Source organism: Heterocephalus glaber, unplaced genomic scaffold (assembly GCF_053883595.1).
Source record: "Heterocephalus glaber isolate CG9 unplaced genomic scaffold, H.glaber_assembly_v1.0 deba00001538, whole genome shotgun sequence".
Classification (NCBI taxonomy): Eukaryota; Metazoa; Chordata; class Mammalia; order Rodentia; family Bathyergidae; genus Heterocephalus; species Heterocephalus glaber.
This window is the reverse complement of record NW_028258333.1, coordinates 34,772,962-34,787,854: the sequence shown is the minus strand read 5'-3', so window position 1 is coordinate 34,787,854 and position 14,893 is coordinate 34,772,962. Positions and strand designations below refer to the sequence as shown.

General features: G+C 43.0%; 1 long non-coding RNA gene across 2 annotated transcripts in view; it reads right to left on the bottom strand.

Annotated features, from left to right (window-relative positions):
- Window positions 1–1,444: 1,444 nt before the first annotated feature.
- The window catches only part of LOC147824557 (uncharacterized), a 30,925-nt gene continuing 17,476 nt past the window's right edge, over window positions 1,445–14,893 (bottom strand). Inside the window, exons 2-3 of one of the 2 annotated variants that reach the window (XR_015442270.1) lie at window positions 8,498–8,647; window positions 1,445–4,958 (exon numbers count right to left, since the gene is read on the bottom strand). This is a non-coding gene — a long non-coding RNA (uncharacterized LOC147824557). Of the gene's footprint in view, window positions 4,959–6,152; window positions 6,507–8,497; window positions 8,648–14,893 lie in introns of those variants that run through there. The other variant, XR_015442271.1, reaches the window with a different exon arrangement.

The following is a 14,893-nucleotide window of genomic DNA, read 5'->3' as shown; positions in this document are numbered from 1 at the left end:
GGGCTTGAGTAAGACAACATACTATGATGAGCAAATGATATAACATCTGAAAGACTTTGCAAATCATGCAGAACTATGTAAATACTTTTTATGATTATTATTAGAAAATATCCTATACTTGGGAGGTAAATATGAGATATTCAGTGCAGTAGTTACTTGGAGGGGCAGATAAGATCCTCCATTAGAACCTCTTCAATATGACATATAGATAGGTGTTACTGTACCCCTTCAGGTTAATTTCGTTTAGTGATGATATAAGAAGAGAAAACAAACTCAGTCTAGATGTGGAGGAAAGTAGCCCTAAAAAATTGAGGAATGGCCTAATTTAACATTTTCAGTCAAATAATTCATGTTATCAGCATATTTTAAGTGATTATAAAATCTAAAACCAAAGCAACCCAAGAGAAGTAATAAAAGTCCTAAGCCTTTATATATCAGAATAAATAAATTAATGAAACTGAAATTAGTGATTAAGAAATGAAGCATAATAATAATTGATAAGTATACTCCTATTTAGTTTATTAATCTGTGACATAAATATATTTCATGTCAATAGTTTTCAACCTGAAGATCAAAGATGTCTGTCCTAAAGTCAGGAGGGAAGAGTGGATTAAAAGAAAATGCCTCTTAAACCCATATTTATTTATTTCTTCAGGCATTGTCCATACATAAAATAAATACTTTGTTTTATGTGAAATAACCAACATTTATTAATTATTTACATAAGAAATATAATTTAGTTTTCACAACCAGCCAAGATAATATCCCCATGTTATAAAAATGATGTCAGAGCCTAGACTAAATTAGTAACTGGTTCAGTGTCAAACAGCTAGTCAGTGGAAGAGCTGATTCACATTTATTAGGCATGGCTTCCAACCTCCATAACAGAATTCATACCTTATAACTAGCAGCATAAATATCAATAGGTCAAACCATATGATATTGTCATATCTTACAAAAAGAACACTTAGACACTAGCAATTTTGTTATTCAATCTCATTATGTTTTAACTATTAGGTTATTTAGAAAAAAAATTGAATTTTATCATTTTAGCTACATGTAATTTCTCATAATGCAGAAATTTAAAATGTAACTACTATCTTATGGGGGGGTCTTATTCTGGGTTTCCTAAAAATTAGAATCGACCACAAAGATTAACTGCTGTGGCTTTATTGTAAGTGATAATTCCATTATAGCAAGAGTAGGGGGACGTGAAATGAAGTAATATTAGGAGGAAAAGCACTGAGTTGGTCCTCTGTCTACTCAGGGTTTATGTCTGGATTTAACTCACCGTAGAGACAATTGAATATATTCAGCAAACAATTGTATCTGTACTGAACATGTAGAGACATTTTTCTTTGTCACTGTTTCTCAAACAATACAGGATAACAACATTAACATAACATTTATAATGCATCTGTATGAGAATTATGGTTGAGGTAATTTAAAGAATACAAGAAGATGTGTGTTGATTATACACAAAGGTTTTATTTTTTATAGGTGGGACTTGAGCATCATCTGATTTTGATATTTTCAGGGGTCCTGGAAGAAATCCCCTGAATATACTATACTAGATTGTAAATTTCTGGACTAGCCACAGTTTAAATTACATACAGACAAATACACACACATACACACACACACACACACACACACACACAGCAGGTTCATCAGGAATTTATTTTTTAACAAACTATCTCTAGAACAATCTCTCAGGGAAAAAAAGGCAAGGAATTTGTCTGGTGATTCTTTTCCATTTCTTGATTCTCATTGTTGAACTCTTCCAGGTTATCTACCCTCTGTGAAGAGATCCCATTTTTATCATCTCAGTCTGGAAGTTGTGGGAGAATCTAGAGTCCACCATGGGTTGGGTTGAACTGGCCCACAAACTGCTGTGGCTTCTGATAGAGCAATTTGGCTGCACTTGTGCTAATGCTCAGTTTTTACCCATGGAATTCTGAAACAACCCACAGAATTAATATATGTGATGATGCTCAGTGCTCCACTAAGCAAGCCTTTGAAGCCCAGGAGGAAAGATGAAACCAGTAAACCTGGGCACAACCCTAAACTAGCTCTGATACCAGAGTACCACATTTTTTTTAAAGTGTGAAGAATTCCTGGCAATTTAAAAAACTGAATACTAAAGAAAAACATGACGTTTTCTCTGGTTAATAGTTTGGTAAATAATACCTACTTTATGTCTTGCTTTTAGTTTTTATCATTCTTAATGAAACCATAATGTACTAATATTATACTTCTAGAAATAATAAAAGGGTAAAAAAGTCCTAAATAATAGCAAACAAAACAGCTACTCTGCCATTCAGAAAAGATGGATTAAAATTTTATGTGGTACACATGCCAGGGATCATCTCCATTTGAAAAAAGTTATTTGCTATTTTTAGGCCCTTCCAGTAATGGTGACTGCCTTTTTTCTCCCATTGAAAATAGAGCACCTTTCATGACACAGTGCTCCAAACACTGCTGGATGGAATAGATCCAGAGAAGTACTCAATTCTCTAGACAGCGTTTGACCACATTTCTATTGTTCTTGGAAGAGTCCCATTGCTGGATTGCCTAGAACTGACCTTTCATAGTTGATACATTCTGAGCAGCCCATGGCTTGAGGTGTTAGGATGTCAGCCAATTTGAAAGAAATATAATCCTAGAACACAGTGTATTGTTAATTTTTTTCTCTCTTTAGATAGATTTTTCAAGAAGAGTCTAGGGATGAGAAAGTTAACTAGGGAAAGAGGAGAGGAGGGGAAAGAGAATAAAAGACTTTTTTCAAAATCTCTGGCTCTGAAGCTACCGTCATAATGAGAAGCCATCATGACAATTGTCAATAACACTGTCCTTACTGCCCGACTGAAAGTATTGAGACAAGTCTCTTTAGGTGGAAAATAAATGACAATACAACATGTTTTGTCTGCTTGAGTAAGGAAACAAATACAAGTATAACAGAGCTACACACTTTTAGAAAAATCTAGCTTGGTTTTTTTCTCTCCTAAACAAAATCTTTTTCTTACCTAAGACCTGCCACAGAATACAAACATAATGGGAAGTTTCTCACACTAGGAAGTTCAGGGTACCTGGAAAACTTGTTTACTTGGCATGTGCCTTTCAAAATTTTACCAAGTTTTCTAGTATTAAGACTATCTGTTAACTTTAACTGTGATTCACTGTGAAGCTGGCAAAAATTCAATAGCTAAAAGGGCTAAAATTCAATAACTAAAAGTCAAAATAGAATTACATAAGGAATGGGCAAGCTTGACCAGTTTGGAATTGGCTAAAAGTTTCATCTTAATTTTGCAATATTCCAAATTTGAGTACTGAAGTTTAGAGCAGAATAGTTTTTGAAAATCTACAAGGAGAAAAATAAAATTAATTCCCAATATTTTGTGGTGATATGACAACTCACAGTATAATTTTTTAAAGTTTATAATAAAAACTTGGACAATATATTATGGACTTACAATTTTCCTTCAGAATTATACTACTTGAGGCTGTTTCAGTTCCTCTGTATTCATTCATTTCTAAAATATTAGAAACCTGGAAATTGTCTGAATGCACACAAGTTGAAAAAAATCTAAAATATGAATATCTGACTACAGTTTATTGATCAGCTTCTGACAAAAATTAAGTCCAAGAAATAGTATGGGTCAAAGTCCTAGAGATTTTATAGGAATTGCTAAGCCCTAACAACTCAATTTTTAAAAAATGCTTCGTGAAAAAACATGCCAGTGACAGGCAATCTGGAAGATTACAGGTGGCATGGAAATGTGTCATTGCTCTTGAGTTAAGCAATACCCAGGAAATAACTAGTAACACTTAGAAGGAAAATTGTGATGTTCTTCTTCCTTTCCAAAGCATTTCGCATTTCCTCAAAACTCACTTTGTAACAATTCAGTGACACAGATGGGTCATGTGCTATTTTTTTCACTTTACTAATAAGAAAACTGAAATTCCAATGGAGTACTTAACTTGCCTATGGTAAACCAGAAATATATGATATGCTAGGACTCAAATATGTCTGTGGTTACACAGTTTTTCAGTATGGGATACCCATAGTAATGAATGCAGATGTTATTAAGAGACATAGAGGAAGATATGACCACTTATACAAAGTTGCCCACATAAAAAAGTGTGGGCTATTAATGGGAATTATTTATGAATTTCCTAAATGGGTTGTCTCCTTTCCTTCATATTTAATCCATAACAATGATTTTGAACAGGATCATCCAAAAGCCAGTATGAATCTTAATATTTGATGGGAGGATCACTCTAGCAAAACACAAATCAGCATTGGCAAGATACTGGCAGCACTTCATCTTGCTTTTTATTGCCTGTATCTATACACTGAATGTACTTATCAGTGAAGAGTGAAAGAGTGTAGACAAGGTACACCATTCTGAACAGAGGGACCATTGTTATTCATGTGTCCTGTTTGATATACCTACATTTATCTGAGTCACTTTTCTTGTCACTGAGAAACAATTTTCAACACCTGCTACTTAAAGGAGGAGAGGTTTATTTTGGCTCACATTGTAAGTTCATGTTTGACTAAGAGAGAAACAACCCCAATGAAAGGGTCTGAGCAGAGGACAACTGCTTGTCTTGTGGCAGTTAGGAAGCAGAGAGCCAAGAGATGAGCTGGGGAGGGAGATATACTTTTCCAGGTCATATTCCCTGGTGATCCACCTTTTTCTATCAGGCCCCATTTCCAAACAGCGAGCCAGCTATAGCACCCCCATAATCCAATCACATTCCATACATGTGAGAATTTGAGGGAACATTCCAGATCCAAAACATAAAATTCTGCCTCTGGCCCCCAAAAGACTCACATCCATCAAGGATTTAGTCCATCTCTGAGAGTTGCCAGTTTTACTAGTTCCAGGATTGTTGAAAAGTCCAATTCCAAAGTCTGCTCTGAGAGACAAGGCAAACTCAGCTGTGAGCCACTGTAAAAATCAAGAAGAAAGTCAAACACTTCCAAAATATGATAACATATGGTAAACATTCACACTCCAAAAGGGAAAAATAGATAGAAAGAAATGAGACCAAAGCAAAACCAAAACCAAACAGGGAAAACTTTAAATCCCCTAGGTCCATATCCAGCAACCAGGAAAAATACTAGTGAGATGTGAACTCCAAAGGACTTGTGTGACCCCACCCCTATAACATGCCAGTTGCAGCCCTCGTAGCCTGCCTTGGACTGGCTCTGCTCACTGCCTGTAGCTTTTCTCAGATGTTCCTCATTCCTAGTTTCTTCTACTTCTTGGGTTCTCCACTGTACCTTGGATTTCACTCTCATAGCTTCACATATTGCCCTCCTAATGGCACATTGCCTGACCTCCTAGGCTTTCTTTTAAAATCTGAGTGGAAGCTTCCCTTATCCCAAACTCTTGCATTCTGCATAACCACAAAACCAGCACCATATGGAAAACATCAAGGTCTGATGCCAGTTTAAACTGTAGCCAGGCCCCTGTGCATCATGACTTCAGCAGCCTGTAATTGCCTAGATGGCAGAACTCTGACAAATCCTTTCCTTATTGGTCAAGAATGAAATGGGCTCTCTCCTCAAAGCAAATTCTTTTACTTTTGTATCTTTGAGCATGCAAAGGATGGGGTCTTGTTGATACCTGAGATGGCCTCAAGGCATCTTTTGAAATGTCTTGATGCAAAGTACTTGGCTTCTTTTTAATGTTAATCTTTTCAACAATAAAACTCTCCTCAGGACACACCTTTACAGACCCCAGGTTTATACGCATTTTCTTTCTGGAGAAACTGAAAACTTTTCAAATGGGCTTATTAATCCTGATTCTCATGGTAGATATGGCTAAAAGCAGCCAGCAGTACCCATGCCACAGCCTGAAGATTGGGCTGTCTTGTAGTTTCCTTTGCCAGGTGATTAGTCTGCTACCATCATTCTCTGTCTCCTGCAGAGAATGGGCAAAATATACAAAATTTTTAAATTTTTGTCAGAGCATAGTACACATGCCCTTTGGTCCAATTGCCAATGGAATCCTTGTTCCCAACTGAAACCTCCTAAGCCTGGCTTTTATTTTGTATATCCCTAAGAGTCTTCTGAGTTCCAATCAGAATCTCCTGTAAGACCCAGGGCTTTACCAAATGCTCCAAGGAGCTGACTGCAGTGAGGATCACCTGGGAGGAAACACACCAGACAGATTGAGATGGAAAAAACAGACCTTTATTAGTCTGGCCAGACAGCACCCTCCAAGCAAACAAGCTTAGAGAGGCCCCGAGCTCAGGGGCTTGGAAGGTTTTATAGGGGCTGAGGGGAGCTTAGCAAGTAGAACTACAGAAGCAGAATTTTTGTGGTTAGGGGATGGTTAGGGGAGTTTGGAGATGTTCTTTACTTATCTACAGGATGTTCTTTACACAGAAACAATGGTACATTCCATGGTGTCTTAACAGATAAACAAGTACATTCCAGGAACTCTGTGTCCTTTAGTGACCCCGAAACTCATAGGGACAAGATGGAGGGCCTGTAACAAGATGGCGTTACTTGTGCTAAGTCTCACCTGGGTCTTACATTCCCCACTGATTTATCTAGGCAAATAATCTTACGTGCTGCTTTCTTTTTCCTCAAGCGGTAGCGGCCTATATCTAGCTTGCTGGTTTAGAACCATGAGATGAACAAACACTACTCAGGCCTGAGTGTAGGCCATGAGCTTGTTGATGATACATGGCCTGAAAGTTAGTGCCAGCAGCAGGATCATCAAAGGTCCTGCCAGGGCATACACTAGGGTAGTCAACCAGGGAGACCAGTTAAACAAAGACTGATATCACCCCAAATTTTCTTCTAATTTGTCAAACTTTTCTTGTAGATGTTTGTTTACTGTAGCCAGGGTGTCTTGAATAACTCCTGATTTATTGGCATAATAACAGCACTGTTCTCCTAAAGCTGCACACAGCCTGCCTTCTTTCATGAACAGGAGATTGAGACCCCAGGGTGGTTCTGGAGGACCACTTCCGCCAAGGAGTCCACTTGTTTTTCTAGATGGGATACTGATTTAGTGATCAGGCCCAAGTCTATCCTTACTTGTTGGGTTAGGGCCTTAAAGTTAGCATCCTGCACCACTAATGCTGCTGCTCCTAGAGCTGCGGATCCTGCAATCCCTCCTATAGCCAGTACTGGGATGAGGGCAGGATGGCATTTTATTCTTATAGGCTGAACTTTTCTGGTCAAATATTCCCATCCCTGTTCTCCACCATATATAAATACCTGGGGCAAGATATGGACCAGCACATAAACCTTGGTCTCCCTTTGTAGGACAGCAACAGAGAGGCAAAGGGTTATGCCTCCTGTGCATGCCCACCATGAGTTGTTTTCTGCTCTTAGGTACTTATCAGGTTCTGCAGAAGCTGCTTGGTAAAAGCAGGCACTATCTAAGTAAGATGAGGTGACCTTAGGGTTTTTAATGCATGACCCTCTTCCATGTATATCCCCTATTGACAACCTCGTCTATTTCCAATCACACCCATCTTGGCTGGTTTCAGTGTAAGTTCCATTGATTGCTATTCCTATATAATATGGAGGCTTTGGGTTTAGACACATCCAACATTCATTAGTAACATTATTGTCTGATCCATTTAACACCATAAACATAGCATCCAGCATTTTTAAGTATGGTTGGATTGGCTACTCTGGGACAGTTATGGGCACCTTGTTGGGAAGGGTGTTACCTGGGTGGCCGGCAGGGTGAGTGCATGTTTTCTTTTTTGGCGGTGAGGAAGTGGAATTTTCTCAGTGCCTGTGGGGTTGGCCACTGTCTCTTTGGGGGCTCAATATCTTATAAAAGTTTCCCACTGGTTTGGGTGGTGTCACTATTACTGGGCTAGGCTGGATAATGAGGTCAGTCATGGGGTCCTTTCCAGATACATACAAGGTTAGGGTCCAGCTCTTGCCCCTCTCCCAATTCTTATATGGATTTTGCCACTGTTTTAAGGTTAACTTAACAGGATTACAATGTCCCAGGGGGCACGAGCTGGTAGCTGTCTGTTGTTCTAAGGCTAGATATGGGTCATAATTTTTCCATGGGGCCAAGCTCTCACAGCCCCATTAGTAACAATGGTGCCCTGGCCCTCCATCACAATTTTTGTCTTTTCCTATGGGACAAGAATAAAGACCCAGGTTCCATAACTGCCGATCCTCTGTGGCTGAGTCCCCACATCAAGCCCACTCGTGACTGTTTGCTGCCAGCACTCCATTTCCCAGTGGGATCCCCAGGGCACATAGGTCCACAACAAAGTGGGGCTGTCTATCAGTAGTAATGGTGGCAATGTGGGCTCCCATTAAGGCATTTTTTAGGGACCAAGTCCAATTTTGGGGGGCATGGCTGGAAGGCTCCAGCCATTGAACTTCTCCTTGTACCCGAGTTGACATAACCAAGGTTCCTATAAGTCCCCACATTACCCATCTCAGTCCTTGATCAATCTTATCTTTAAGGAGTCCTTTGCTTATTGAAAGACTTACCATCCTGAGGCTGGGGTTGGGGGTGGTGCCACCTTCAGATGATTGTGATGTATCCAGGCTGAATGTCCAGCTACCTTAACAGCCGAGGGAGTCACCAGGACAATGGGAAATGGTCCCTTCCAACAGGGTTCCAGGGTCTTGGAGTTGAACCTGTGAATGAAAATCAAATCTCCTGGCTTATAAGGCAAGGGTTGTAGAGGTTTCTTGTTGGGGTCAGGCATGGTCTTTCTCTATCATGTAATTCTGACTGAAGCTGATGGACAGCCTTTAAAGACTTAAGGAGCTGGAGGTGGGAAAGCTTTTCCCCCAACTCCAAATCTATCATGGGGATGTTCGGGGGAGATTACCCATAAATGATCTGGAAGGGTGACAGATTAAGGGGTGGCTTAAGAGTGCACCTAGTGCAGAGAAGGGCAAAAGGGAGAAGCTCTACCCTACCTAGTTCAGTCTCCAGGCATAATTTAGTTAGGACCTCCTTTAAAGTTTGATTTGCTCTCTCTACTTGCCCTGAACTCTGAGGTCTATAGGCACAATGTAAATTCCATTTTATCCCTAGAACTTTACCAATCAATTTAGATATTTTAGCCATGAAGGCTGGGCCATTGTTGGACTCCAGGGCTAGGGGCAAGCCAAAACAAGGAACTATTTCTGTCAAGAGTGTAAGACTGAACAACAGTTACTCCATCTTTGTAATAGGGCCCCAACTTGTCTGCTTCTGTTACAGATCACCAGGTAGACATCGAGTTCCAGGGATGTGCTTGTTGTTGTGCCAGGAAGGTCTGTTGTGTGTGTAGTGTGCTGTCATGCTTGCCCAACTCCATATCTGAATATGTTATCTTAAAGACAACCTGTAAAAGGTCTGTTTTATCTCTCTCCTCCACTTTTGTATTTCTGCTTGCCAACTTCCCCTGAGACCCCCTATAAAAACAGCCTCAGACTCTGAGCCAGTCGCCTCTCTAAGCTACTTTGCTTTGGGAGTGCTGTCTGGCCAGACTAATAAAGGTCTGTTTTACTTTCCAACCTGTCTGGTGTGTTCCTTCCTGGGTGTTCTTCACTGCAGTCAGCTCCTTGGAGCATTTGGTAAGGCCCTCGGTCTTACATTCTGGAGGCCCCAGTGAGACCCCCATGTAGAAACCCCTGATTTGGCCAAGACTTTGTGGCAGGACCAGCAGGAGACTCTCAGGCACAGACCTCAGAAAACCTCTGGAGGTAAGCTTTCGGCAGGTTGCAACTGTTTGTTAAGTCAGGAATGAGGTGGCTGATGAGCCAGGAAGCCTCCCCTGACCCTGAGGTTCCTGAGGAGGAACAAGGGAAGATTTAGTTTCAGTTTGTCATGGCGCCCGTTTGTCTTGTCTTTTGTATGTTAATGTTGTGTCAGTTGTGTGTTTGATTTTACATTTTTTTTTTCTTTCCAATCTTCATCAGGAGCAGAGTAATGAGAGGAACATGTTCTACCAGATCCACTCTGCTTGACTGCTTTCTCACTAATTTTAAATTGGCTTTTTCTCCAGAACAAGATGAATATGGGGTGAAATTTTCTCATAGAAAACTCCGTTCCTTGTGCCAACTGGAATGGCCAGCCTTTGGAGTGGGAAGGCCAGCTGAAGGGACTTTTGACCTCAGTGTTTGCCGGGCAGTTTGGGGCAAAGTCACTGGTCGCCCTGGCCACCCAAACCAATTTCCCTACATAGATATCTGGGTTCAGGCTTGTGAGAAACCTCTGACTTGGCTGCAGCACTGTTCTCTCTGAACAGACACTTGCATTTTAGTTGCTGCCCCAAAAGGACCCCAGGGACTTAAGACCCAGGCTCCCAAGCTGGTACTCTCACAGGAACTTGACCCCCAGACCCCTTGGGAGGGCCTCCACCCTATGTGGAATCCTCCACCCACTCAGATGGCTCCTGCTCTAGGCCCCGCAATCCTTACCTTCCTCTGTTTGTTCAACTTTCGGCTCCTACTCCTCTCTATCCTCCTCTCCCTGAGGGGCCTCAGTCCCCAGACTCTGTGACTTCTCCCCCACACACACACACGAGCTGGGGCTATGTATGGTCCTTGTGAGGTCCCCACTGGGGAAATTAGTTCGGCCCCTCTCTTGTCCCTTCGGGAGACAGAACAAGGTCACTATGTTTATATCCCCTTCACTACCAGTGACATATAATTGGAAACATCCAAATCCTCCCTTCTCAGAGAAGCCCCAAGCAATAATATCTCTCCTAGAGTCTATCTTCCATACCCATGATCCTACTTGGGATGATTGTCAACAACTCCTCCAGGCCCTTTTTACCTCAGAGGAGAGGGAAAGGATCCGGGGACAAGCTGTGAGGTCGGTACAAGGTGGACCGGAAGGCGCCCTAGGTGACCAACAGTGAGCCCATCTGGAAGCACAGCTCCCATCCACCTGACCCCACTGGCAAACTAATACCTCGGGTGGGAGAGAAGCTCTCCAGAACTATCATCAGCATCTCTTGGCCAGCCTGAGGGGAGGTGCTTGAAAGCCTACCAATTTGAACAACGTAAACAAGGTCCTTCAAGGACCAGAGGAATCTCCTTCTGCCTTTTTGAAGCATCTGTTGGAAGCATACCATACGTATACTCCAATTGATCCAGATGCCCCTGCAAATCGGCAGGCAATAAATTTGGCATTTGTTACCCAGTTGGCCCCAGACATTAGAAAGAAGCTGGAGAGGCTAGAAGGATTTGAGGGAGAGAATAGGGAAAAGTTGATGAGTGTAGCCATGAAGGCGTTTAACAATAGAGATCCCCCAGAAGAGAGGATGCCCAAGAGGCTGGGAAAAGTGACCATAGCCACGTTGGCTGATGGAGGATTTGTCCAGAAAGAAAGACTCGAAAATAAGGGAGGGAGCAAGGGAAGAATTCTACCCCTATTAGAGAAAGATCAATGTGCCTATTGTAAGGAAAAGGGCCATTTCAAGAAGGACTGTGAAAAGCTAAAAAGAAAAAGAAAAAAGGAGACCCAAAAGAAAAAAGGTGGAATCCTCTTAGTAGATGAAGAAGATTGACGTGGCCAAGGCTCATGGCCGCTCAACCCTAGTGAGCCAATGGTGACTTTGGAGATAGGGGGAACAGATGTTCAGTTCCTTGTGGACACTGGTGGGGCCCACTCTGTCTTGAAGACTCCCCCCCCCCCGGACCCCTCACTTCCTCAAAAACCTTCATTACTGGAGCCACTGGAAAAGTGGCCTCCTACCCTTGGACCACTAGACAGACTGTGAACCTAGGAAAAGGCACCATCTCCCATTCCTTAGTTATCCCTGAGTGCATGTACCCATTGCTGAAAAGAGACTTGCTACAAAAGTTGGGGGCTATTATTTCCTTTGAGCCTGAAAGAGGGACCTTCGAGCTTAAGCCACCCTCCACCATTATGGTGAGGGTTCCCCTAGAAGATGAATTTAGATTGCTAAAGGAGGGTGCAGAGCCCCCTGAACAAAAATAGGATTACCTTCAGAAAAAGTTTCCCAGGGTATGGGCTGAAGCCAATCCACCTGGGCTGGCCAAACACCATGCCCTGGTGGTGGTCCAGTTGCTGGCCTCTGCTGCCCCCATCAGTGTGCAACAATACCCCCTCTGGCTGGAGACCAAGGTAGGAATCTCTAAGCACATCCACCGACTCCAAGAGGCCAGCATCTTGGTCCCTTGCCAGTCATCCTGGAATACTCCCCTGCTTCCTGTGAGGAAGCCTGGCACCTCGGACTTCAGACCGGTACAGGATTGGCGGGAGGTAAACAGCTGGTTGGAGACCATCCACCCAACAGTACCAAACCCCTATACTCTGCTGGGTCTCATCCCTCCTGCCCATGTGTAGTATTCAGTACTAGACCTCAAAGATGCATTTTTCAGCATACCTCTGGCACCAGTGAGCCAACCCTTCTTTGCCTTCGAGTGGACTGACCCAGACACTGTGACTACCGGACAGCTCACATGGACCTGGCTGCCACAGGGATTCAAAAACTCTCCCACTCTGTTTGGGGAAGCTCTCAGCAAAGATTTATGAGAGGTAAGGAAAGTTTTTCCCCAAGCAACTATTCTTCAATATGTAGATGACCTCCTAGTGGTAACTTCAACCAATGAAGAATGTCTTGCGGTCACTGAGGGCCTCCTGGAAGTTCTCCAAGACCTGGGATATCAGGTGTCCTGGAAGAAAGCTCAGCTCTGCCAGACCAAGGTAACCTACTTGGGCTATATTCTTGAGGAAGGAAAGAGGAGGCTGGCAGAATCACGGGTATCAGCAATTCTGCAGATTCCAGAACCAAGCTCAAAGAAACAGGTGGGTGAATTCCTAGGGGTGATTGGGTATTGCAGAATTTGGATCCCAGGTTTTGCTGAAATTGCCAAACCCCTTCATGAAGCCACTGTGGGGGGAGATACACCCCTCAAATGGACTGAGGCTTGCCAGAAGGCATTCCAACTGCTGAAAACTATGCTTGCTTCAGCACCAACCCTGGCATTGCCAGACATAACTAAGCCCTTCAGTCTGTATATAGCAGAGAAGAAGGGGGTAGCTAAGGGAGTGATAACTCAGCCTTTGGGACCATGGAAGTGGCCGGTGGCATACCTCTCGAAAAGGCTAGACCCAGTGGCTGGAGGGTGGCCCATCTGTCTGAGGATTGTAGCAGCAGCAGCTGCTCTAACCCGAGAGGCTGACAAACTGACATTCAGACAGGATTTGACTTTAGTCATTCCCCATGCCATTGAGCCCTTATTAAACAGCTCCCCTAGCAAGTAGCTATCTAATGCCAGATTGTTGTAATACCAAGGACTCCTATTGGAGCAGCTGTGCATCAAGTTTGCCACCACCGCTAGCCTCAACCCAGCTACCTTACTCCTAGAGTCTGACAAACAGATGCCCATCCATGATTGCCTTGAGACTCTTGAAATTTTAGGGGGAGGGCATCCGGATTTAACTGACCAGGCCCTCCCCCAGGTGGAGGCCACATTCTATACTGATGGGTGCAGCTTCATGCGTGATGGAGTACGATATGCTGGGGAGGCGGTGGTCAACCAGGACCAACAGGTGGAATGGGAGCAAGGGCTGCCTCAAGGGATGTCAGCACAAAAGGCTGAGTTGATTGCTCTGATTAAAGCTCTAGAACTAGGTAAAGGTAAAAGAATAAATATTTTCACAGACAGCCATTATGTCTTTGCCACTGCCCATGTGCATGGGGAGATTTACCAAAACTGAGGGCTACTGACCTCTGAAGGAAAGACAATTAAAAATAAAACTGAGATATTGACATTGTTACAAGCTATTTGGCTGCCACGAGAGGTTGCTATCATCCATGTCCATGGGCATCAAAAGGGGGCTAGCCCTGAGGTGATTGGTAATAATGCAGCTGATCTGGCAGCAAAACAGGCTGCCCCCAAATCAGTGGGGAAACAGATGGTTCTGCTCCCCACACCAGTGCTGCCAGAGAAACCAGAGTACATAGATGAAGAAACGGTAGAAATGACCAAAAAGCGGTGGACCCAAGGTAAACATGGGTGGTGGATGACCGAGGATGGAAAAGTGGTGCTCTCAGCTGCTATAGCAGATACACTGCTACAGGAACTGCATGGGTCCACCCACCTTGGTGAGAAAAGAATGATGGCCACTCTGTGACCCCATTTCATCAACAAGGGAATGGCACAAAAGGCCAAAGACCTAGTGAGTTGATGCCCCACCTGTATCAAGGTAAACACAAACCAGATGACCAGACCCCCAGGGGTCCAATATAGAGGATTAACTCCAGGAGAACATTGGGAATTGGATTTTACTGAAATGAAACCCGGCATGTTTGCATACAAGTACTTATTAGTCTTTGTAGATACTTTTTCAGGATGGATAGAAGCCTTTCCTACTAAGAGAGAGACAGCCAAGGTAACCGTCAAAAGGCTCTTGACAGAAATAATTCCTCATTTTGGCTTGCCCTTAGCTCTAGGGTCTGACAATGGCCCAGTCTTTACAGCTAAATTATCTTGATTCATCAGTAAAGCTTTAGGGATAAAATGGAATTTGCATTGTGCCTATAGGCCTCAGAGTTTAGGACAAGTAGAAAGAGCAAATCGAACCTTAAAAGTGGTTCTAACTAAATTATGCCTGGAGACTGAACAAGGTTGGGTAGAACTTCTCCCCTTTGCCCTCCTTCGTACCTGGTGTACCCCTAAGCTGCCCCTAAATCTGTCACCCTTCCAGATCATTTATGGACAATCTCCCCCGATCATCCCTCTGGTTGATTTGGAGTTAAAGGAAAGACTTTCCCACCTCCAACTCTTTAAGTCCCTAAAAGCAGTCCATCAGCTTCAATCAGAGCTACATGAGAAGCTGAGAAAAACTATGCCTGGTCCCAGTGAAAAACCTTTGCAACCCTTACCCTGTAAGCTGGGGGATTTGGTTTTCAT